At 44.7% G+C, this 26,618-nt stretch overlaps 1 pseudogene; it reads right to left on the bottom strand.

Moving 5' to 3' along the window:
• Nucleotides 1-3,395: 3,395 nt before the first annotated feature.
• LOC129352213 (uncharacterized) lies at nucleotides 3,396-13,454 on the bottom strand (annotated as a pseudogene).
• Between the last annotated feature and the right edge of the window lie 13,164 nt (nucleotides 13,455-26,618).

The following is a 26,618-nucleotide window of genomic DNA, read 5'->3' as shown; positions in this document are numbered from 1 at the left end:
CTCCTAGTGCTTAGCATCACCTGTCTCATTGAGTCTTCATCAGGTCCTGGTCGTTGGTCGTACCAGTCAGTCAGTCTGTCCTTCCTGCTGTCCATTCTATCGGTTGTTGTTGAGCCTTTGTTTCTGCTCAGCTGTGCCGCCTGATTGTTGGACTATTTATTATTGGACTATTTCATCATTAAAATCATCATCATTCATTTCAGCCTGGGTGGCAGTGATCTGCCTCTCCACCTCAAACCGTAACTCAGGACAGAACAAAAAGAAAAGGTGTTTGATAAAAGGAGCAGCTGCTCTGTTTGCTGCACTGAGTTCTGGTTTTTCGTAGTTAACATTTTTAACTGAATAAACATAACCACATATAATAAACGTATACAAAAATATCACTATTACCTATAGTAATAAACATTTCCACATATCACCTCGGATGTGCACTGGACTCTCTGTTCCCATGTCAACTGTTTGGGATTCCCCTCCGCTCTTACGGGCTTTCTGATTGGCTCTTTGTCACATTCAACAGGTTGCGTTCAGTCAGGGAAAACCCTGCAGGCAGCCATGTTGAATATACGCATATTCAACACGCCACCAGGTAACAAGCCACCAGGTAACAAGCCACCAGGTAACACACAACCAGGTAACACACAACCAGGTAACAAGCCACCAGGTAACACACCACCAGGTAACACACAACCAGGTAACAAGCCACCAGGTAACACACAACCAGGTAACACAACCAGGTAACAAGCCACCAGGTAACACACAACCAGGTAACACACAACCAGGTAACAAGCCACCAGGTAACACACAACCAGGTAACACACAACCAGGTAACACACAACCAGGTAACAAGCCACCAGGTAACACACCACCAGGTAACACACAACCAGGTAACACACCACCAGGTAACACGCCACCAGGTAACAAGCCACCAGGTAACACACCACCAGGTAACACACCACCAGGTAACAAGCCACCAGGTAACACACCACCAGGTAACACACCACCAGGTAACACACCACCAGGTAACAAGCCACCAGGTAACAAGCCACCAGGTAACAAGCCACCAGGTAACACACCACCAGGTAACAAGCCACCAGGTAACAAGCCACCAGGTAACAAGCCACCAGGTAACACACCACCAGGTAACACACCACCAGGTAACAAACCACCAGGTAACACACCACCAGGTAACAAACCACCAGGTAACACACCACCAGGTAACAAACCACCAGGTAACAAACCACCAGGTAACACACCACCAGGTAACAAGCCACCAGGTAACAAGCCACCAGGTAACACACCACCAGGTAACACACCACCAGGTAACACACTACCAGGTAACAAACCACACACTGCAGGGCATTGTCAGATTGTTGAAAAGGGAAAATCAGGGCAAAAAAGAAAAAGGGTTTAGTGGGAAAACATGTTGTCTTACTTCTCTCCACACCTCCTGCCAGGCTGCAGCAAAATTACCAAGTCTTGACTGGTTCACTCTGGTCTGGTCCACTCCAGTCCAGTCCGGTCTGGTCCACTCCAGTCCAGTCCAGTCTGGTCTGGTCCACTCCAGTCCAGTCCGGTCTGGTCCACTCCAGTCCAGTCCAGTCTGGTCCACTCCAGTCCAGTCCGGTCTGGTCCACTCCACTCCAGTCCAGTCCGGTCTGGTCCACTCCAGTCCAGTCCGGTCTGGTCCACTCCAGTCCAGTCCAGTCTGGTTGGTCCACTCCAGTCCAGTCCGGTCTGGTCCACTCCAGTCCAGTCCAGTCTGGTCCACTCCAGTCCAGTCCGGTCCGGTTGGTCCACTCCAGTCCAGTCCGGTCTGGTCCACCAGTCCAGTCCGGTCCGGTTGGTCCGGTTCAGTCCGGTCCGGTTGGTCCGGTTCAGTCCGGTCCAGTTGGGCCGGTTTGGTCCGGTTCAGTCCGGTCCGGTTGGTCCAGTTCAGTCCGGTCCGGTTGGTCCGGTTCAGTCCGGTCCGGTTGGTCCGGTTCAGTCCGGTCCGGTTGGTCCGGTTGGTCCGGTCCAGTCCGGTTGGTCCGGTCCGGTCCACGGTAATGAAAAGGTTGGGGATCACCATATTGATAAGATCATGATTTATCGCTATGATGATAAGCCTGGTAAATAATTTCTCTTTTTACAGATTTTATGTGAATTTATTATTCAATTATTACGAAAAGAAAGACACAAAGGAACAGGATTTTTCAAAGGCTCTGCTTCAGCCTTTGTCTTTGGTTCTGTTTTTCTTGGAACGTTTCTTCTCACTGCAGCATGAGGCTGTTGCTGCTCAGTGAAACAGCTGAGTCTGAACTCAAGTCGTTCTTCTAGCTGAAAAGAAACAAAAGATAACAAAATGATACTTCATCTATTTTCCTGAATGATGGTCTGAAGGAAAATGAAACTGTATTCTCAGCTTAGCCTTTTGGTAATGATGTTATCTGGCAAACAGTGTTTACTGGAGCTGCTGCATTTTGCCTGATGAAATGATTCCTGCTGCAGCTGCAGGTCTGTGTTTGAGCTCATTGTGCTTCACACTGCTGGACTTTAGGGAGGATTCAGAGACGCCAGAGGAACCACCTACATATAAGGACAGAATCTCCCTGAGATTCAAGCTTATCTGAAGTGTTGCAATCCTGCAGATGAAAGCAGGCTGAAGATCCCAGACCTCTGCAGAGATACTGTGGTTTCCAACTCACAGCCAACACTGTGCCAACATCCTGTTGTCTAACACAACTGCTTTCTGTTCTTATTCTTGCAAGAACACATTGTGCTGATTGAGTGAAAGTCTTGATAGTAAGAGTGACGATCAGGACTTTGCTTTGTGATGCATTATTATTGCCATGATTCTGTTATCATTATAAACCTTCATATTTTGCTTCGATGCGTTTAAGGTGTGCGTTGTTCTAAAACTTAAAAGAAGACATGCTGTATTTTAACACATTTTTTTATCAGTGCTAAAAATGGGTTATCACATTTTATTGCTTCAAAGGTTTTCAGTCTCAATGTTAAATAGATTTTTTGGAGTTTTGCACAGGAGTGAAAACTTGGGAAGCTCTAATGAAAGAGAGAAAAGCAACGAGGGAAAAGCCCATCCACTGCAGCATGCAGCTCACCTGCATGCTGCAGTTTATGTGCTCCACGTTAATTATTGTCAACATTTTCTCAGTCAGTTGAGTCTGGTTATTTAATTTGTTTGTCACCATAATTTTGGTGTCGTTGGATGAAACGATCAGAAGTGAAGAGACAGAAAAACTGATCACATAATTCACATTTTGCATCGTGAGAAAATGTGAAATTTCCACAGTGACCTGGTGAGGACTCCCTATAATTGTCCAATAAGCTTAACTCTTCATTTATGAAATGGAACATTATTTATATAGAACAGAGAAATGATTGTTTCACTGAAATATATTTGCATCTTTCAAGAGTCTTTTTATTGAGCCAATTAGAAATACCAAATCCACCTTTAAACAAATGAAAGAACATAAAAAGATAAAAATAATTTTTTTAAAAGCAACTTAGTTCAAAACTGACTGATTATGACAGAAAAACATTTAAACTGTGCTACATTCATCACATAGTGCATTACAGGGCAGGAGGAAACAGTAGATATTCATACACAACAGTAAATCAGCAACCAAGTAAAGAACTTTCTTCCAGTTTTGTTTAAGATTATCTCCATTTTCCATCTGGATCTTTCTCTTCAGCATCAAAAAACATAACTGGTCATTTATTCTGCTGTTTGCATCTACATTGGTTTATGAAATTAAATCACTTCAAAAACACCCAAGATGTCACATCACAGCAACAATGTTCCAGCTTTAGCTTTCATGTGCCGGCAGAGGTTGGTATTTGACCCTGGAGGTTTTGCTTTTGTAGATGATGACGCCGCAGACCATCCCAACCGCAGCCAGGAGACATCCAGCCACAAACACCAGGTTCAGGTTCAGGTTGGCAGCTGCAGGAAAGAGGAACACGGTGCTGATGGAGTCCTGTTCACATTTTATCTGCTGCTCATAAACCTCATCATACCACCATCTCCTTACCTGAGCCCCCTCTGGGGTCCGCCTCACGCTTCAGACGCAAAGGACCCTGGGAAACGAAGTGCTTTCCGCTCTCGATCACAGCCTCTCTCTTTCTGCGAATGAAGCTGCTAGACCCTGTGGAGTTGCTGCATCCCCTGGAGCACCTGGTGTTGGAGTTTCTGCTTCACACATCATGACTGTGCAGCTGATGTACACCTGAACTCAAACACACAGCCACTAACAGAAAGCACTCCCTCTGGTGTTTGTTTTCATACAGAGTGTTTTAATAATTCATTATTTTATATAACAATTTCACATTTTGTTCAAACATTTTTACACAAACAGGTGCAAACTGTTCAGCTGGTAGAAAAACTCCAATTCAATTAAAAATCTTTTCCAACCAGGTTTATTGCTCACCTGATCGTGCAGTCCGATGAACTTGAAGGCCTCAATGCTGAACCTGAACTCATTGCTGTTGGGGGTGGAGTGGATCTGCAGGGTCGGGTCAACCTGGCACCTGGATGAAACCAAAAACTCATGATTAGATTTAAAGCTCATAGATGGAACCATCAACCTCATCATCGTCAAACATCTTCAGAACTTTCTTTGTCTTTTTTAAGAAAATGTAGCTTCAGATAAAATTCTCTATGAACTAACCTGCTTGTTTTGGCAGTTTTTAATATGAACATTTTGAAATTAGATTTTTGTCACTTTATGTGCGTGTCTTTGCCAAAATCAGTGTGTAATTATGTTCTGATGATGCTAATGGTGACGCAGCATTAGCATCATGCATGCGTCGGCCAGATGAAAGCCACGCCTCACCCGTTCTCAATGATGGAGTAGGTTGGATGATAGTTGGGGTTGTCATACGGTGCAGCTCTGCAGGACTCCACAAACATCTCGGTGTTGTTGACAGAGGAGCTGGCGTCCAGCCGCATGTAGATCCTGTCTCCCACGTCGTACTCCAGTGGGTATGAGTTTGGGCTGAACAGGGCGTTGAACTGACTGCTCTGGTAAAACTCAAACTGGTAGGTGAACGTGCCGAAGCCTTTCTCCCACACCGTGACGTTCTTTCTGTGCACTTTGAAGCTCAGCGTCACATTCCCCCGTTTGGGGTACTGGCAGTAGAACCGGGCCTCCACCAGGTGCTTCCTGGTGATCAGCTTGTTCGGGTCGTCTTCCTTAGTGTGATCTCATTCTTGAAAATGAGGTAGTCGTCGTCTTCCTGCAGAGGGAGCGGTCTGTGTTAAACAGGTAACTGACTGAGTGTGATGTGTCAAACGGCTCTCACCTCGATCTGAGTCCCGCATTCGTTGAGGGGAATGACGGCGACGATGTGAGTGCTGTTGGAGTGTCTCTGCAGGCTGCAGACGGTGTTGCTGGGTCACTTAGGCGAAGATGATCCTCCTGGAGTCCAAAGAAGGAAGCTTTGTCAACCTCAACCTTCATTGTGGATTGGGTGCAGGTCACTGTGGCTTCAACTGGAACAAACACAGATGTTTTAATGATTAGACGATAACAAGGAATAGCCTGAAATTTAAACTATCGTGAATAATTTCTGTAAAATTATCTCCACTGATTGTTGGAATCGTTTTCTCGTTCATACTGAAGGTATTTCCCAAAGTAAGCTTCACACTTACTTTGATGCTTTTGGATTTCCACCAGGACACACCTCATCTCAGACTGATAGAAAGCGTTCCTGAAAAAGATTCACAAGAAACTGTTTCATTTTCCTTTTGACTAAAAGCACGTCTCTCATATATGAAATAACTAGTGTGTTTAACTGCTGTGCTACTATTATTCTCATCAACGTAACACTGAAATAGACATTAAATGAGGATAAAGATTGTGTAACACCCTTCTGTTATGAAGAGATTGAAAAGCTGTTCATGGTTGAGGTGCAAAAATAAAAGATGAGCTCATCCTGTTCTCACCAGCTGCCTGACTCCACCACAAAGCAGATTGGATATTGTTCTCCCAGGTGATCTGCATCTGGAGTCCACCTGATGACAAAGTCGTTATTCGTGTCCCGGTGCTTGGTGACGTTTGTTGGCCCACTGAAGATGATGTTTTGGATTCTGGGTCACAGAAAAAGCAGAGGTCACCATATCATCAGTGTTGATTTGTCATCGGCGTCAGCCTTCAGTAAACTCTGGTGACTTACGATGAATATGCTGCAGTCGCCCTGACTCTGATTTCCACCTCTTTGTCGACCTCAGCCGTGATCCGAGTTCCATGCGAAGGAGTCGGAGCCACAAACTGAGGCAGGTAGAGACCCTCCTGACATGAGGGAACAGGCGGATCCACTGGGGAATAAAAAGATAAATATAATAATATATAACCTTGTTTACCTCACCTATCTTGACACTTGAGTGTTTTGCATCATGATTTACTTCTCAATTAAAGCTTTTTTAAATTTCAGTTAAAGGGTCTGGTAATCTGGCTACATTCACATTTCTTGGCACATATGGAGAAAATGGGGAACCAACCTTTACTTTGTGTGCATTTATTAAGAAAAATGCAACATTGGGAAATGATAAACAAATCACCACCTTCCACGATCTACGACTTTCTGTGTCTGACTGCGGCCCGTTTGTCTTCAACACTTTTGAAAAGGAAATTTGAGGATTTAATATTGGTGATGAGCTCAAAGTCTTTGAGATCAAATGGTCTCTTTGGCTCCATTCAAAGGTTTTGTGTGAAAGCGGTTCCCTGCCTGAAAGCGATTCCCTGCCTGAAAGTGGTTCCCTGTGTTAAAGTGGTTCCCTGCCTGAAAGTGGTTCCCTCCCTGAAAGTGGTTCCTTGCCTTAAAGTGGTTCCCTGCCAGAAAGTGGTTCCTTGCCTTAAAGTGGTTCCCTGCCAGAAAGTGGTTCAATGCCTGAAAGCGGTTCCCTTCCTGGAAGTGGTTCCCTGTGTTAAAGCAGTTCCCCGCCTTTAAGCGGTTCCCTGCCTGAAAGTGGTTCCCTGCCTGAAAGTGGTTCCCTGCCTGAAAGCGGTTCCCTGCCTGAAAGCGGTTCCCTGCATTGAAGCGGTTCCCTGTGTTAAAGCAGTTCCCTGCCTGAAAGCGGGTCCCTGCGTTGAAGCGGTTCCCTGTGGTAAAGGGTTCCCTGCCTAAAAGTGGTTCCCTGTATCAAAGCGGTTCCCTGCCTGAAAGCAGTTCCCTGTGTTGAAGCGGTTCCCTGTGTTAAAGCGGTTCCCTGCCTGAAAGTGGTTCCCTGCCTGAAAGCGGTTCCCTGCGTTGAAGCGGTTCCCTGCCTGAAAGCAGTTCACTGTGTTAAAGCGGTTCCCTGCCTGAAAGCGATTCCTTGTGTTAAAGCAGTTCCCTGCCTGAAAGCGGTTCCCTGTGTTAAAGTGGTTCCCTGCCTGAAAGCTGTTCCCTTCGTTGAAGCGGTTCCCTGTGTTAAAGCGGTTCCCTGCCTGAAAGTGGTTCCCTGCCTGAAAGCGGTTCCCTGCCTGAAAGCGGTTCCCTGCATGAAGCGGTTCCCTGTGTTAAAGCAGTTCCTTGCCTGAAAGCGGGTCCCTGCGTTGAAGCGGTTCCCTGTGGTAAAGGGTTCCCTGCCTAAAAGTGGTTCCCTGTATCAAAGCGGTTCCCTGCCTGAAAGCAGTTCCCTGTGTTGAAGCGGTTCCCTGTGTTAAAGCGGGTCCCTGCCTGAAAGTGGTTCCCTGCCTGAAAGCGGTTCCCTGCGTTGAAGCGGTTCCCTGTGTTAAAGCGGTTCCCTGCCTGAAAGCAGTTCACTGTGTTAAAGCGGTTCCCTGCCTTAAAGTGGTTCCCTTCGTTGAAGCGGTTCCCTGTGTTAAAGTGGTTCCCTGCCTGAAAGTGGTTCCCTTCGTTGAAGCGGTTCCCTGTGTTAAAGTGGTTCCCTGCCTGAAAGTGGTTCCCTTCGTTGAAGCGGTTCCCTGTGTTAAAGTGGTTCCCTGCCTGAAAGCGGTTCCCTTCGTTGAAGCGGTTCCCTGTGTTAAAGTGGTTCCCTGCCTGAAAGCGGTTCCCTTCGTTGAAGCGGTTCCCTGTGTTAAAGCGGTTCCCTGCGTTGAAGCGGTTCCCTGTGTTAAAGCGGTTCCCTGCCTGAAAGCGATTCCTTGTGTTAAAGCAGTTCCCTGCCTGAAAGCGGTTCCCTTCGTTGAAGCGGTTCCCTGTGTTAAAGTGGTTCCCTGTGTTAAAGCTGTTCCCTTCGTTAAAGCGGTTCCCTGTGTTAAAGTGGTTCCCTGCCTGAAAGTGGATCCCTTCGTTGAAGCAGTTCCCTGTGTTAAAGTGGTTCCCTGTGTTAAAGCTGTTCCCTTCGTTGAAGCGGTTCCCTGTGTTAAAGCTGTTCCCTTCCTTGAAGCGGTTCTCTGCCTGAAAGGGGTTCCCTTCGTTGAAGCGGTTCCCTGTGTTAAAGTGGTTCCCTGCCTGAAAGCGGTTCCCTTCGTTGAAGCGGCTCCATGTGTTAAAGTGGTTCCCTGTGTTAAAGCTGTTCCCTTCGTTGAAGCGGTTCCCTGTGTTAAAGTGGTTCCCTGTGTTAAAGCTGTTCCCTTCTTTGAAGCGGTTCCCTGTGTTAAAGCGGTTCCCTGCCTGAAAGCGGTTCCCTGTGTTAAAGCGGTTCCCTGCCTGAAAGCTGTTCCCTGCGTTGAAGCGGTTCCCTGTGTTAAAGCTGTTCCTTGCGGTGAAGCGGTTCCCTGTGTTAAAGCTGTTCCCTGCGTTGAAGCGGTTCCCTGTGTTAAAGCTGTTCCCTGCGTTGAAGCGGTTCCCTGTGTTAAAGGGCTCCCTGCCTGAAAGTGGTTCCCTGCCTGAAAGCGATTCCCTGCCTGAAAGTGGTTCCCTCCCTGAAAGTGGTTCCCTGCCTGAAAGCGATTCCCCGCCTGAAAGTGGTTCCTTGCCTTAAAGTGGTTCCCTGCCAGAAAGTGGTTCCTTGCCTTAAAGTGGTTCCCTGTGTTAAAGCTGTTCCTTGCGTTGAAGCGGTTCCCTGTGTTAAAGCTGTTCCCTGCGTTGAAGCGGTTCCCTGTGTTAAAGCTGTTCCCTGCCTGAAAGCAGTTCCCTGTGTTAAAGGGCTCCCTGCCTGAAAGTGGTTCCCTGCCTGAAAGCGATTCCCTGCCTGAAAGTGGTTCCCTCCCTGAAAGTGGTTCCCTCCCTGAAAGCGGTTCCCTGCCTGAAAGCGATTCCCCGCCTGAAAGTGGTTCCTTGCCTTAAAGTGGTTCCCTGCCAGAAAGTGGTTCCTTGCCTTAAAGTGGTTCCCTGCCTGAAAGCGGTTCCCTTCCTGGAAGTGGTTCCCTGTGTTAAAGCAGTTCCCCGCCTGAAATCGGTTCCCTGCCTGAAAGTGGTTCCCTGCCTGAAAGCGGTTCCCTGCCTGAAAGCGGTTCCCTGTGTTAAAGCAGTTCCCTGCCTGAAAGCGGGTCCCTGCGTTGAAACGGTTCCCTGTGTTAAAGCAGTTCCCTGCCTGAAAGTGGTTCCCTGTATCAAATCGGTTCCCTGCCTGAAAGCAGTTTCCTGTGTTGAAGCGGTTCCCTGTGTTAAAGCGGTTCCCTGCCTGAAAGTGGTTCCCTGCCTGAAAGCGGTTCCCTGCATTGAAGCGGTTCCCTGTGTTAAAGCAGTTCCCTGCCTGAAAGCGGGTCCCTGCGTTGAAGTGGTACCCTGTGTTAAAGCAGTTCCCTGCCTGAAAGTGGTTCCCTGTATCAAATCGGTTCCCTGCCTGAAAGCGTTGAAGCGTTGAAGCGGTTCCCTGTGTTAAAGCGGTTCCCTGCCTGAAAGCGATTCCTTGTGTTAAAGCAGTTCCCTGCCTGAAAGCTGTTCCCTTCGTTGAAGCGGTTCCCTGTGTTAAAGTGGTTCCCTGCCTGAAAGCTGTTCCCTTCGTTGAAGCGGTTCCCTGTGTTAAAGTGGTTCCCTGCCTGAAAGCGGTTCCCTTTGTTGAAGCTGTTCCCTGTGTTAAAGTGGTTCCCTGCCTGAAAGTGGTTCCCTGCCTGAAAGCGGTTTCCTGTGTTGAAGCGGTTCCCTGTGTTGAAGCGGTTCCCTGTGTTGAAGCGGTTCCCTGTGTTAAAGCAGTTCCCTGCCTGAAAGTGGTTCCCTGCCTGAAAGCAGTTTCCTGTGTTGAAGCGGTTCCCTGTGTTAAAGCTGTTCCCTGCGTTGAAGCGGTTCCCTGTGTTAAAGCTGTTCCCTGCGTTGAAGCGGTTCCCTGTGTTAAAGCTGTTCCCTGCGTTGAAGCGGTTCCTGTGTTTCTCTCTTTCCTGTTCGAATGACTTTAAGAACTTCTGTCTCTCCTTGAGCGTGAACCTTTGGCAGGGGCACCTCCCACTTTCTCTTCCTCTTCTGTTTGTTCATGTTGGAGAGGACGGCTCCTTCAGGCAGGGAACTGCTGTAACAGTTCCCTGCCTGAAGGAGCCGTCCTCTCCAACATGATACATGAATAGGTATACTGGTAGTGAAAGCGGTTCCCCGCGTGGAAGCTAAATGTCAACTAATGTTTCCACTTAGAAAAAACAAGCAAACAATTAAGTTTGATCCAAATATTTGCCAGAGGTATAAAAACTGTTTCCTCCTAGATCCTAATTTGTTTCCTATATGACACAAGTGAACTCTTCTGGGACTTTAACTGGACCGGTGTGCTTTGAGACTGTTTCAATCCCATTTCCTAGGGTCAGTCCCATTTTTCAGAAATGCATATAAATCTGTTTCCTTAAAATTATCCCCTAGAAATAAGAGTTAAGTGTTATGGTATGAAACAGTATTTAGCTTCTTTTAACCTTTCCTGCAACACTCCCAGTGGGTCTGGTTTGAAAATAAAGACAGGAATAATTTATGGTCAGTTATTCATTGAAACCAGTAAATGTGTTCTTACCGAGAAAAGAGAACTGCAGAGGTTGCTTACTAAGGGGAGTACTGCTCACACTTTGACTGGTTGTTGGAGCTGCAGTTGTAGTTGTAGGTGTAGGTGTTGTGGTAGTCTGCCACCACCAGGGGGTGTTTGTGGTAGTTGAGGGTGCAGGGGTACTCTGCCACCACCACCACCAAGTTGTTGTTGGTGCTGCAGTTGTAGTTGTAGGTGTAGCTGTTGTGGTAGTCTGCCACCACCACCACCAGGGTGTTGTTGGTGCTGCAGTTGTAGTTGTAGGTGTAGCTGTTGTGGTAGTCTGCCACCACCACCACCAGGGTGTTGTTGGTGCTGCAGTTGTAGTTGTAGGTGTAGCTGTTGTGGTAGTCTGCCACCACCACCACCAGGGTGTTGTTGGTGCTGCAGTTGTAGTTGTAGGTGTAGCTGTTGTGGTAGTCTGCCACCACCACCAGGGTGTTGTTGGTGCTGCAGTTGTAGTTGTAGGTGTAGCTGTTGTGGTAGTCTGCCACCACCACCAGGGTGTTGTTGGTGCGGCAGTTGTAGTTGTAGGTGTAGGTGTTGTGGTAGTCTGCCACAACCACCACCAGGGTGTTGTTGGTGCTGCAGTTGTAGTTGTAGGTGTAGCTGTTGTGGTAGTCTGCCACAACCACCACCAGGGTGTTGTTGTAGCTGCAATTGTAGCTGTAGTTGTGGGGGCAGTGCTTGTTGGAGGTGGTACGGTGTAAGCTTGTCTCTTCATCCTGGAAGGCAGTGGATGTTTGCGAACACTTGATCCATCAGAGTAGAACAGATCGATAGTACCGCGTGCGTAATCTTCTACCACCATCTCAAAACCAAAGATTCTGGAGTCGGAATAGGTATACTGGTAGTGTAAGGCGCAAGAATCCTGGAAAAATAATCACATACTAATTAAATCGTTAATTGTCACAGTTTGATATGAGCTAATACTATAACATAAATATGTGAATACCTGGTCCAGCTGGAAGCCTGAAGGGAGCTGGCAGTTGTCACATTCGTATCCCTGGAGATTCCCATACCTGCAGCGGACTCGGTCACCGTCAGGGTCAAAGGCAGCCAGCCTGTACGTTCTCGGGCAGTTCTGAGGAACTCTTCATTAGATGCAAACACAAGTTGTAAAATCAGCAAAAACCAAGTAAAAAAGCATTTTCAATATTTAATGAAGTCTCTGACATTGACTTCATGGAAATCACATTGAAAATTATCAAATATTTTGGCTTATTCTTTACATTTAATTGTGTTAAATGCAGATCAGTCACAGAAACCAGAGGATAGTTACCTTAAGAAGGGCACAATGGCCAGATCAGGTGATTTATTTGGTTTTCTTGTGTCTGACCTCGTTCCGAAATCCATGTGAGAATCGAAGTGCCAGTTATTAACCGAGTTACGTGTTGAGATCCAGCAGCAGCTGGATGTCCTGATATTTTAAAAGGACGGGACAAGATGAAGCTTCATGTACATTTTGCCACCAAAAACACAACAGATTTTCAATCAAAGTGATTCCAATCTTTGAAATATGAATATATTTGTAAAGATGCTCACCTGAGATTGAACGGTTTGTCACTGGGGAGGGTCCAAGTCTCAACAGTTTCTGTTTCGCACCATTGACTCTCGTAGGATGGAGTGTTGGTGCTCGTGTCAATTTGACTTGTGACTCGAGTGTTTGCAGAGCCGCAGTTGCTGCCGTAACAATACCAGTAGTGGTAATAATAACAGCTATCAAAAGTATCTCTGGTTCGGAGGGACATCTGTGGGCGAAATGTGAAACTTTACAGACCTTAAATGATTGATTTAAAATTCTTAAAAATAGTTGAAACTTTTTGTTTAGATAATTAATAGTAAAACATATTTAAGATTTTTTTTAAATTTTCAATTGAAGTAGCTGTAAAGCAAAAAACAAAAAGAATTTTAAAAGGTTTTTATCAATCAGCCAGTTGGTAAATATATTACATTTTTATAATTTCCTGAATTGTAGACAATCATCTCAACAGTCTTGAAGAAAAGAAAAAAGATATAATAATGCAAGAAAGAATATTCAATAATTCATGAAACTATTAAAATTGGATTATTTCAGTAAATCCATCACTATGTGAACCACAGATTGATCCCACACATACTAATGATACAGAAACATGGGTTTTATGGAAAGTATGTTTAATACATGCTTAAAAGATTCTGTATCTTTAAAAAGATAATTAATCCAACAAACAAGCCTCAAATTCTGACTTATTGAACATGACTGTACATACAATTATCAAGTTTTGCTTGATAATTGTTTATTTTTTGCCATTTTATTGGAAAGTTTTAACATCGTCTTTCTACAGACATGAAGCTGGTTTGAATTTCTCGTATTAATGTGGCGAAATAGTCAAAACAAAACATTTTGATGATAAAATCATCCTGTTAAATCTAAATATAAAATGTTACTGAGGGTTTTTACCTTCACTGTCCCATCAGGGTTCCTTCCTTTGTAGGTGAAGCTGGTGGTTCCTCCCCAGTGATGAGAGGCCGACACCAGACAGGTGAGCAGCAGCAGCTGCAGCAGCAGCAGCTGCAGCAGGAGCAGCACCGCGGAGGCCATCTGGACGCTCTCAGCTTAACTGTGTCCAGCGATGGTGCTCCCGTCGCCCTGCAGCATCTTAAATACACCTGCCAGGCAAAGGGGTGTTGCAGGATGAAGGAATGAACAGAAAGCTTGAGAACAATGAAGCAGCTGCAGAACTGGTTTGAGAAAACAAACCAGTTTGATGCTTATAAAGAACAAGATGGGAAAACTTTTCAGGTTTTCTGTTTAAATGGAAAACTGTTTTTCAATGAAAATGCAATTTTCATTTTAAAATGATATTTTGTATAAATAAAATGATATAAAATGCAAAGAAAGATTGTAAACAGTAACTTTTCACATGATCAGGTATTAAACAAAGCAATACGCTTTTATTATTCTAGTCATTTCTTCCTGTCACGCCACACAACACAGTCATTGTACGTAGAAGAAGTAGCTGCTCTATTTTTTTATCACCAAAATCAAAGTTAATCTCAGGGATGCAAAGACATTTGATCCCAGTCTGATTCTGTTTGTGTTTGCTGAGAAATCACAGAGATGCTGCTGCGTCCAAGAGAAGGAGCTTCCTGTCAGGCTGCCAGACACTGCAGGTCTCAGTTTCCTTTTACTGGTTTCCACCTGTTTATAATCACCAAGGAGTCAAATAGATGATGTTTGTTTCCTTTTAATGTTCTTGGAAACTTGGTTTCTAAGCAAGAAAAACAATCGAGTTTAACCTTAATGAAATCTCAACAATGCTCAGCTAAAGTTAACATAGCATAGCTCAGTTTTAGTATGTTCAAAAAACAAACAGTTCTGGTTAAATGAATCAGAACTGCATCCATGCCTGATGTCTTTATTTTTATACTTCAGTGTTCTACAGGTATGATTCTGTACATGTAGTTGACATCATGTTGTATTATTTTAAACAACTATCATTCCACTTTTTAATAGTTCTGAGAAACATTTTCCCCTGCCAGGAACCAGAGCTGCAAATGATCTTGTGCTACTTGCACTGTGATAAAAGAATGGCTCTGCTGTTCGGTTCAGTTGCTCTTTGTTAAGGTGCGTCCGTTCCTATCAGATAAACCTAATAAAGTCAGAAAATTAGTTCCTCAAGCAGTAATTGTGTCTATACTGAGACTCATTAAAGGTATTTTCATACCTGACAGTCTGGGTTTAATTGAGGATGTTGCATGCAGTGGTTGCTGCATGCTGGGTTGATCAGGCCCAGCTGGTTTCACGCTGCCTCTGCAGACTGAAAGGCCAGCTGGGAAACTTTCAGGGCCTCTCGGCCGCCTGGCCAGCATGTGTGCTGCAGCTTTGTGGTTTGACAGAAAGAAAACCGCATCAGCTGGAGAAGCAACAGATGTTTCAGTTTTGGTCCTCTGTTACATCCCCAAGGCTGATGAACAATAAATAAACCAGGAGGGTAAAGTTAAAGTTTTATTCTTTAAAAAATAATCTAAAGAAATCTTAAAGGTGAAGATGAGAACCTAAAGAAAAAGAAAGGGGAGAGCAACAACAAAAACCAAATGACAAATCCTCTCCTGGCCTGTGGGGGCGCTGCAGCGAGAACTACTGAATGAAACGACACAAAAATCTCCCAAGACATCGAGTGCAACTTCCTTCTTCACCAAATGTGAATAAAATAAAGTAGCATCAGATTTTAGCTGCTAGGGGATTTCTCCTTTGTCTTTTGCTAAAGGCCACAAGCCATTTCTGCTGCTAGCGCTAGGCTAGCATCTTTGTTCTGGTTGTATTTACCCAGAATGCCCTGCGCTGTAGCCCATGTCTCGCTTTAGAGCAGACTCCGGTCACACTGGAGGTTCACATTCAAGCCGCAGCAAGTTCATTTCAATGAGGTTTGTAGGCGGATCAGAGTTCACTTCTTTAGTCCGATTCCACATTCACACCTCCCCAAGTGAACCAGACTTTCAGCGGACTGGAGTTCGGACTGGAGTTCAGGTGTGAATACAGCCTGAGGTAAATCTAATGAGCAATAGATTAAATATCACAATAAAACAAGCAATCATGTGTTTTGATTGTTAAATTTCCAGCATTAACAAACAACACAGAAATGAAAAGTGAAACATCTCACCACTGTTTGTTATTGCTCTGCGGTGAGACGTTGCATTGTTAAGCAGGAATGTTCTGCGTGCCATTCATACAGTTTCATTTGTTTTTCCAAACATGACTCAAAATGAAACAACCACACCCTGTTTTGTCTCCGCTGGTCCAGTGTTGGCACTTCAGTGGTACCATTTACAGAAACCTGCTGCCTGCATCAACCACTGTGGTTTTCCTTCCTCCTGTGAGGTTGGACTGGCAGACCAGGTCACGTCTGCACATTTACAGTTAACAATGGTCAACCCATTGTTGCTAATTCAGCAACTTTCTTGATATATGGAGCAACATTTCAGACAAAAAAATGGTATCGGCCAAAATCGGAATCAGTAAGTCAGGCTTTTAAAAGATCAATAATCTGAGATCAGCCAGAAAACTGCAATGGGTGCAGCACTAGTTCACAATGAGAAATTATTTAATTGAGGTTTTAGATTTCTGAAATAAAACTACGCTGATATAGCTACACAGAAATCACAATATTATCATTATTAGGCGCTTTGATCAGCAGAGACAACCTAATGCTAAATGAACTGATCTGTATAAAAATAACTAAATGAGCTAAAAGCAATTTCTAATTTCTTTTAGACACTCGCATCAAAACCATAAAACTTTTGCATTCTCAAACTGATAACAGATCTGGAAGTTAAGAGATGATGGAGCAACGCAGAAACTGGTCCTTCTGCTCTCACACGTTTCATTTCTTTGTCAGTGTTGCACAGCAACCTGCACAGCAACCTTGTCTTTCACATGAAGCTCATAAGCTTCTTGTTTTCTCCGTAATCAGTCATCGCTGCTTCTTTCTGTTTTGGTTCACTGACATTTTGAGCTAAACATTCCAGTGACAAATGTGACAATTGAAGCAAATAAATCTATTCAAATGTTTGTGTTTCCTTTAGATACTTTCTTGCTTTTTGCTGTTGAAACAGTGAAAATGTATCCAGAAAGTTCTGACATCTCATTATGTTTGCATCACATAAACGTATTCACAGCAACTTCTGCAGCATTTCAGTTTTCATTTATTAAATGTTCTTGTTCGTGAGAAAAGTGGGTTTTGATTCTCATGTGTTTGTTTCGAAAATGTAAATAATTTGTGACTGAGATAAATAAAACTTGGTGAAAAGCGTAAAAATGAGCAAATAAAGACTTTGACTTAAAATCATTTTCATTCAACTAAGAAGTTCCCAGTAAAAAATATCTGAAGGCAACGAAAAAATGTAAAACAAAAAAAAATTATTATAAATGCCACATGGGAAATTATTTGTGTTCTTCCATGTAAAGACTCTTGAAATCCAACCTTTTCTCTCTGATACTTTTATCTGGCGATGAAGCTGAAGCCTTTGAGGTTGAAACGCCTCCTAACCATTCCCCTAATCTTTGGCTCCTTCCACACATTCAGGTCAGGACTGATGAGCATAAATCTAAAGTATGAGTAATAACTGAGTGCCATCTGTGAGGGTTTTGTCCTGCCTTATCTCCTGTTGAGATGAACCTGTTTGGAATTAGAGACATTTCTGGGTTTCCATATTTATTGCAGGTTTTATTTCTGAAATGTTAGATTGATTTGATAGCTTGGTGATGTGAGACAGCTGAAGCATTGCCTACACAATATTATCATTATTTATTATTACATAACCTGATCTGTTGAACGCAGGTTAAACATCTGATGTTAAATGAAACAGGAGTTTGATGGATGAAACTTTCTTTTTGCTGCAGATGCATTTTTTTCTTTCTAAGAATGAAGTTTTCCTTTTTGGAGAGAAAGACTTGAGAAGTGAGAAATTCTTTTACTTGTGCAGATTTTCCTGTTTCCTGTGGATGAGTGTGGTTTCTCTGGGTACTCCAGCATCCAGTTTAGACAAACGTGTGGCTCTAATTCGACCTGCCTGTGGATGATCGGCTGTGTGAATGTGTCGGCCCTTTAAGGCCCGTCCAGCTGTCTCTCGGCTGAGACCAAAACCTGCATCAGATGAGAATGTGGCATTAACTCCCCGTTGTTTATCTGTGGAGCCATCTGTCATCTCGTTGTTTGATTTGTTTGCAGACAGGAGCTTTTAGCATTCCTTTGTTGCTTTGTGATCTAAATATAACTTTTGGCCTCAAACACAATTAATACTGTAATAACAGAAAGAATGTGACACGGGTTTGGCAAGCAGCCTGAGAGCTGGAAACTCATGAGCTGCTCTGATGTCAGCACTGCAGGCAGAGTGTTGATGCCAGAAGGAAACTAAGTTTTACAGGCAATCGCAGCAAGACCACAGCAGCTACAAACGTCACAAATAAAAGAGTCTGCAGGCGACAGCAGAGGTCAGGGGTTCAGAGGTCAGGGGGTCGGAGGTCAGGGGGTCAGAGGTCAGGGGGTTGGAGGTCAGGGGTTCGGAGGTCAGGGGTTGGAGGTCAGGGGTTCGGAGGTCAGGGGTTCGGAGGTCAGAGGGTCGGAGGTCAGAGGGTCGGAGGTCAGGGGTTTGTGACTCAGAAACATTCATACTGTTGTCCTTCAGCTTCTCTTCTCTTGGTTTTCGTCCATTTTTTGGACAGATCTGCATCCTTGTAGTTGAACTGATTCTTTTCTTCCTGTTTGTTATGATGTGTAACCATAGCAACAGGGTGGCTTTCAACAGGTCGCAGGTCATCAACACTGGAAAAGCTGAAATGAAGCCGCAGCTGGAGTCAGAAATAAAACATTTCTGAATTTGAATATTTAGTCATAAGGTTCTTTACTCATGATGCCATTTAAACTGTGCAAGTTCCTCTGGAGCAAATCTTCCCATGATGCTGCCACCACCGTGTTTCTCAAGCATCACGTTTCCCAAGTGCCCAAATATTTTAGTTTGTATTTAGTTATCAGGCCTCCTTTCAGTCCATGTTGGCTCAGGACTCGTTTGGCTGATTTTCTTCTTCAGTCGTTTCTCTACCGGATCTGAGGCACAGAACCCGGTGAGGACTGGACCGTCCCATGATGTTTAATCCATGTCTGATGATTTCAACTCCTTCAGCCATCACTGCACCACTGCAGCTTTGGGACATTTTATGACCAGCAGCTCTGATCGTATTCTTAACATTTGCCTCCTTTTCTTCTCCTTAAGGATCAAAGTTAGTGAAAGTGCTCAGAGAATATTTCTGTCCTAATTACTAATCAGTCTATTGACTTTCTAAAGCCGGTTTCCCAGCACCGGCTCTCATGACTGACCCATTTTCTGCTCCTCAGATTAAGTCCTGTGTTCTTGGTTTCTTTGTTTTGTCTCAGCAGCACTTTGGCCTCACCTTCCTTCAACAATGTTTTTCATTTTGTTCATTCGAAACCTGTCCTTTTATAACCTGATACATGGAGTTGCACAGGAATCTGTCATGTGTTTAATTAATCTCTTTCTGGCTGCATCCACCCACCTGCTGCCTGCAGCTTTGTCCTCGTCTCTACGGTAAACCTGAATCTTCCACCTTGCAGAAAACTGGCAGCACAAAAAGCGCTCTAATCCTTTAATCTGAGCAAATAGTGAAACAATAAATATGCATTTTATTAAACACAGTAACTCAGTATTTATTATTAAAGCTTTTTACTGATTCTCATTCTGTTTAATTGCTTTCTGAAGTCAGTATTATCGTTTTCAAATAATTTCTACCTTTTCTTTCCCCTTTTCCGTCCCAAACACCTGTTAGATCCAGAGGTTTACAATCTAATACCTTCTAAAAAATGTCATGAATAGTGTAAGGTGACATAATTGAACGTGATAAGATTCTACAAGCTTATCAGTGTGTATCTACAAGGAAGTACATGGACTCAGCAGAGATTGGGAGGCCTGACGTTGATTTGTTGCTCTACGTGACAGAACAGAGAAACCTCAACCTCTGTGGTTATCTGGTTACAGACGAGTGAACCGGTGGCGCTCTATTTCACCTCAATATGTGTAGATAATAGAAAAAATCCGAGGTCAGCAGTTTGAAGTTTTGATAGTGTCTAGAATATTCAACAACAGGGAAGCGTTTTAGAAAAATGATTCTGAATGGAGGAGATAAGAAAATGTCTGCATGTCCTGATAAAGATCCTGGTCAGATCATCCACTCAGATCAGAGGAACTTATTTCCCAGGAGGTCAAATTATATTAATAATATGAAATCCAGGTCAGGATGACACATTTTGTTCAAATCAGATTACAGTAAACATTTCAAGAAAATATGTCCAGTAAATCCAAAACCATTATGAAGTGTAAAACTTACTGCATGTTTGTTTAATTCAGTTGAGTTCAGAATATTTTATTTATCGTAAAGGGAAATTAGACGTTTATCTTCAGAGTCGCTGTGGATGTGAAGGAAGGATCTCCTGTAGCAGTCAGTCTTGCAATGGCTTTGAAAAGGCCTCTGACTGAAGCCTGTCTCATGACCATCATGACATGTTCGCGGCTGAATAAACTTAAAATAGTTTACTGCAGTTTTGTGTTATTCTTGGAGCAAAATCCAAGAATAACACAAAAATCAAAATGGCCGACTGATCCTGGGCGACTCAGCAGGTTGAGTTGTAGTGAAAGGTTTGATGTCGATGTGCCTCTGGGCGCTGAACCCCCGGCTGCCGTGTGATAAAAGTTCAGTCCGTTTATCATGACTTGCAACATAAGACTTGAGCATTCATGTTATTCATGACTGTAATAAATCTGTTCCCAGCCTCATATCTCCATACAGCTTTGTTGAAAGTTTTAAAACATTCTTTTAGTAAAGTGATGATCTGAACTTCGGCCACCTGAGTCCATTTGTTCTCAAACAAATCCTCTGGGTTCAGGTTGAGTGCTGGAGTTAAACCTCCGACTGTCAACAGATGATTAATTTTCTCTTGTTTCTGTTGCCACTTTGGCCCAAAGCCAGCTGCCTTATTGAGCATCTTTAATTAGAAGCCTTTAAATAATTAATGTGCGAGGTATTCATGCTGAATCACAGCCGTCACAGATTTGATCCCCGGCCAAAGATGAGGAACTGAAACAACAGAGCATCATGCTGGCTTCTCGTGCTTCAGGTCCAACAACTGACTGCTGATTCCAGGAAACCAAAACTTAAATCTAAGTTTCTGTTCTCACTTTGCTGCTGAAATGAAACAAAACAACAACAAATCTGAATAGAAAAAAGCTCAGAATACAGTTATAGTGCATTTCATCAGTTCTGTTTATATAACTATTAATTTTAGGCTGCAGTTAACAACAGAGTACAGTTAAAAGCAGAAATCTGTAACTCCAGTCATCTTGTGTCACCGTCCTGCAACCTTTCAGTTCATCTCTGCTCCAACACACCGGAATCTGATGAAGGCTTAATGACCAGGCCTTTCAAAACATGCTAACATGCTGAGGAGGTAAATCTACCTGTTCTGCTGGAGCTGAGATGCATCCAAAACCAGCACTGGAGGCCCGCCAGACACCCGCCAGACTCCCACCAGACTCTCCCCAGACTCCCGCCAAACACCCGCCAGACTCTCCCCTGATTCCCGCCAGACTCCCACCAGACTCTCCCAGACTCCCACCAGACTCTCCCAGACTCCCACCAGACTCCCACCAGACTCTCCCCAGACTCCCGCCAGACTCTCTCCTGACCCCCACCAGACTCCCACCAGACTCTCCCCAGACTCCCGCCAGACTCCCGTCAGACTCCCACCAGACTCTCCCCACACTCCCACCAGACTCCCGCCAGACTCTCCCCAGACTCCCGCCAGACTCTCTCCTAACCCCCGCCAGACTCCCACCAGACTCTCCCCAGACTCCCGCCAGACTCCCACCAGACTCCCACCAGACTCTCCCCAGACTCCCGTCAGACTCCAGCCAGACTCTCCCCAGACTCCCGTCAGACTCCAGCCAGACTCCCGCCAGACTCCCACCAGACTCCCACCAGACTCCCACCAGACTCTCCCCAGACTCCCGCCAAACACCCGCCAGACTCTCCCCTGATTCCCGCCAGACTCCCACCAGACTCTCCCCAGACTCCCACCAGACTCTCCCCAGACTCCCACCAGACTCCCGCCAGACTCTCCCCAGACTCCCGCCAGACTCTCTCCTAACCCCCGCCAGACTCCCACCAGACTCTCCCCAGACTCCCGCCAGACTCCCATCAGACTCCCACCAGACTCTCCCCACACTCCCGCCAGACTCCCGCCAGACTCTCCCCAGACTCCCGCCAGACTCTCTCCTGACCCCCGCCAGACTCCCACCAGACTCTCCCCAGACTCCCGCCAGACTCCCACCAGACTCCCACCAGACTCTCCCCAGACTCCCGTCAGACTCCAGCCAGACTCCCACCAGACTCCCACCAGACTCCCACCAGACTCCCTTCAGACTCTCCCCAGACTCCCGCCAGACTCCCACCAGACTCCCACCAGACTCTCCCCAGACTCCAGCCAGACTGTGATCACTGATCCTTCAGTCAGCTCTGAATTGGAAAAGATGCAAAAATGTTCATGTCTGTGATGGTTCTACCAACCCAGGAAAGTCCTGAAGAGTCTTAAACTAACATCTGTTCCTTTCAGGACGATGTCCACAGAAAAATCACATTTTAATCACGTTCCAAAGAAAGAGGAGGGTGTAGCTGCTGGACTGGCCTCAAATCCTGGAAGAAAAATAAGGAAGACAAAATTTTGACCCTCCAAGAAGGTTTAGATCGATGGATTATCTTAGCAAGTTAAGAAAGACATCCACACCCGAGTATCTGTGCATCTTTAATAACACTTAAATACATGCATCTTAAATTGAGTCAATTTTTTAATGTAGGTTTTTAGAGAAGACAATAAATAAACATAATTAGAAACACTAAGAGGGACTAAAATAAAATAAAACAGAAACAAGAGAGTAAATATTACAGAACAATTAACCGTCAAAAACAATTCAAAACATAACAGATGCAGCAATGAAGACTAACGGGGAAATGATGACTTCAGCTAAACTAGGAATGTGACTAAATCTGTTGTCAGAATCCAATGCAATGTCCTCCATAATAGTTTCCATTCTTACAAATACATACTTTCATATAAAAATATGGGATTTTCTTTGTACAGTTCTGTCATGGCTCATGTCTTAAAATTAATTCATAATAGTCTTTAAAAGTTTTAAATTTGAGTGCAGAGATAAAATTATACATCTGATTATTTCTGAGGCCCAGAAGCTTCAGGATCCAGACCCAACTGAACATCAAGCATGTTTAAACAAACACAGGTTGGAAAAAGTGCTCAGTTTCATGCTTTTTTCTATATTCTTTATACTTTATTACTTCCTGTTAGCTTTGCCCTCACCATTTACTGTAAATGTCAGCAATCAATCACTGCAGAGTGATAACAAACGAGGTGCGGTTTCCAGAACGTTGTGTCTGCAAGGATCAAAGCTCAAACTTCGCCCTCATGCTGCTGCCAAAATCAACACTGTAAAGAATCTCACCTGTTTGGCTTCTTCTGGAGGATCCTGCTGCACGGTCCAGTTAAACTCACCTGACTGAAATCTAACCAGCTGATTCATCCACTGCATGCAGATATGAGACATAATCCTACAGAAGATCTGTCTCTTAATTTTCCTGCAAAATGAAAACAGGTTTTAATTTTCAACTGGAAATGATTGCAGCCAGAGTTTCTACATTTAAATGATGATTTTAAATCAAATTAACTGCTACAAGCTGCTGGGAACATCAATATAATTACACCTGTAATTATAAGAAATTAATGTTATCACATCCGCTTCTGAAGAGGAAACCTGAGAAACGTCTGTTACATAAAAATTTGGTGACGAACCTTTACAGGAATGAGGAAACATCAGATATCTGCAAAAATGATGAATAAATGCTCCGCACAGCTGACTCAGCATCTGGAAAGAACAACTTTATTGACAAGTAAATTCAAGTAAATGTACTTTGTGAAATAAATAAATAAAACAAAAGTAGATGATAAAAGCTCTATTTTGTGCGATTTATTCACAATGCTGCAAACTGCTGCACTGTGACTGCATTTCTTTCAGTTGATGAAGAAAGAAGAAAAACCTTTTGGACTCTTGCTTCATAAAACACGGTGATATTCTCACGGTTCTTTCCTCCCTCAGTGTTTAAATGTAAAAGTCAGGAACTGCAGGATTTTTATCAAAGTTAGCAGAAACGTCGCAGATTCAGCACAGCGACAGCAACTGGCAGGTTGTGAATACAGGTAAGAAAAATCTGAGAAAACTTCAGTGGAATAAAATAATAATTTATAACCATGAATACACGCACTTTAGTTTAGTTTTGTTTACAACACTGCACTTGTGGATTCTATGGCACTTTATTCTTAGCTCTTATATATTTATTTAGCTATTATGTATTTATTGTGTAGTATAAGGTTTTAGCTCTGCTACACTGGTAGCCAAGTAATGACATTTTGTTGTCAAGATTCACCTTGTGTTTTTTTTGTACAATGACAATAAAGGAAGTCTAAGTCTAATTACACAAAAAAATGTATTTCTAAATAATACAAACACAAATTAAAACTTTCACCTTTGGTGTCAGAATGCCTCAGGTGCAAAGGACCCTGGGAAATGGAGTGCCTGCTTGTCTGGGCCAGAGCGTCTCTCCTCCTGCGGTCGTTTGGTGAGTCGGATGTGATGCATCCCAGAGAGTATCGAGTTTCCGGATTGCCGCTCTCACACAGGAGAAGTCAATACATAGAATGCATTGGATCAAACTATTTAGCTGTGGAAGAGCCACAGCTAAATACCTCCAACGAATAAGGCAAGTCCAGCTCAATGGCAAGAACAAGAACCGTGCGATAAACAGCTATGCCCTGCCAGTAATCAGATACCCTGCTGGAATAATTAGCTGGCCAAAGGAGGATATAAAAGCCACAGATATTAAGACTAGAAAGCTACTAACCATGCATGGAGGGTTCCATCCCAAATCCAGCACCCTGAGACTGTACACGAGCCGCAAGGACGGAGGCAGAGGACTAGTGAGTGTGAGAACCACTGTCCAGGACGAAACAACTAAGATCCATAAATACATCAGGGACAAAGCCTCAACAGACAATGTGCTCAGTGAATGTCTCAGACAACAGGGAACGGAGGTTGAGGTGCCAGAGATACCATCATGGGAGGACAAGCCCCTACATGGGATGTACCACCAGCAAATAACCCAAGTGGCTGATATCAGTAAATCCTACCAATGGCTGGAAAAATCTGGACTCAAGGACAGCACAGAGGCCCTCATCCTGGCCGCCCAGGAACAGGCCCTAAACACCAGAGCAATAGAGGCCCAGATCTACCACACCAGACAAGACCCAAGGTGTAGGTTGTGCAAGGAGGCCCCTGAGACAGTCCAGCACATCACAGCAGGGTGCAAGATACTGGCAGGGAAAGCGTACATGGAGCGACATAACCAAGTGGCAGGCATAGTGTACAGAAACATCTGTGCAGAATATGGACTGGAAACCCCGAGATCAAAGTGGGGAACACCCCAAAGGTGGTGGAGAACGCCAGAGCTAAGATCCTGTGGGACTTCCAGATCCAGACAGACAAAATGGTAATGGCGAACCAACCAGACATTGTCGTAGTGGATAAACAACAGAGGAAAGCCGTTGTGGTAGATGTAGCAATACCAAGTGATTGCAACACCAGGAAAAAGGAGAGACTGGAGAAATACCAGGGCCTCAGGGAGGAACTGGAGAGGGCCTGGAAGGTGAAGACCACAGTGGTGCCTGTGGTCATCGGGGCCCTCGGGGCAGTAACCCCAAACTGGAGCAGTGGCTACAACAGATCCCAGGAACAACATCAGACATCTCAGTCCAGAAATGTGCGGTCCTTGGCACAGCCAAGATACTGCAGAAGGGAATTTAAAAAATTCCCTTCTCACCCACCGCGGGTGGTTCTTATCCTCTGGTCCTCTACCAGAGGCCTGGGAGCTTGAGGGTCCTGCAGTATCTTGGCTGTGCCAAGGACCGCACATTTCTGGACTGAGATGTCTGATGTTGTTCCTGGGATCTGTTGTAGCCACTGCTCCAGTTTGGGGGTTACTGCCCCGAGGGCCCCGATGACCACAGGCACCACTGTGGTCTTCACCTTCCAGGCCCTCTCCAGTTCTTCCCTGAGGCCCTAGTATTTCTCCAGTTTCTCGTGCTCCTTTTTCCTGATGTTGCAATCACTTGGTATTGCTACATCTACCACAACGGTTTTCCTCTGATGTTTATCCACTACAACAATGTCTGGTTGGTTCGCCATTACCATTTTGTCTGTCTGGATCTGGAAGTCCCACAGGATCTTAGCTCTGGCGTTCTCCACCACCTTTGGGGGTGTTTCCCACTTTGATCTCGGGGTTTCCAGTCCATATTCTGCACAGATGTTTCTGTACACTATGCCTGCCACTTGGTTATGTCGCTCCATGTACGCTTTCCCTGCCAGTATCTTGCACCCTGCTGTGATGTGCTGGACTGTCTCAGGGGCCTCCTTGCACAACCTACACCTTGGGTCTTGTCTGGTGTGGTAGATCTGGGCCTCTATTGCTCTGGTGTTTAGGGCCTGTTCCTGGGCGGCCAGGATGAGGGCCTCTGTGCTGTCCTTGAGTCCAGCTTTTTCCAGCCATTGGTAGGATTTACTGATATCAGCCACTTGGGTTATTTGCTGGTGGTACATCCCATGTAGGGGCTTGTCCTCCCATGATGGTATCTCTGGCACCTCAACCTCCGTTCCCTGTTGTCTGAGACATTCACTGAGCACATTGTCTGTTGAGGCTTTGTCCCTGATGTATTTATGGATCTTAGTTGTTTCGTCCTGGACAGTGGTTCTCACACTCACTAGTCCTCTGCCTCCGTCCTTGCGGCTCGTGTACAGTCTCAGGGTGCTGGATTTGGGATGGAACCCTCCATGCATGGTTAGTAGCTTTCTAGTCTTAATATCTGTGGCTTTTATCTCCTCCTTTGGCCAGCTGATTATTCCAGCAGGGTATCTGATTACTGGCAGGGCATAGCTGTTTATCGCATGGATTTTGTTCTTGCCATTGAGCTGGCTTCTCAGGACTTGCCTTATTCGTTGTAGGTATTTAGCTGTGGCTCCTTTCCTTGTGGTCTCATCGAGGTTGCCATTTGCTTGTGGTATACCTAGGTACTTGTAACTGTCCTCTATGTCTGCTATTGTTCCTTGTGGGAGTGAGACC

The sequence above is a fragment of the Poeciliopsis prolifica genome, unplaced genomic scaffold (assembly GCF_027474105.1).
Source record: "Poeciliopsis prolifica strain line A6 unplaced genomic scaffold, Auburn_PproV2 SCAFFOLD073, whole genome shotgun sequence".
Taxonomy (NCBI): domain Eukaryota; kingdom Metazoa; phylum Chordata; class Actinopteri; order Cyprinodontiformes; family Poeciliidae; genus Poeciliopsis; species Poeciliopsis prolifica.
Note: the sequence above shows the minus strand (reverse complement) of the source record. Positions and strands in the feature narration are given on the sequence as shown.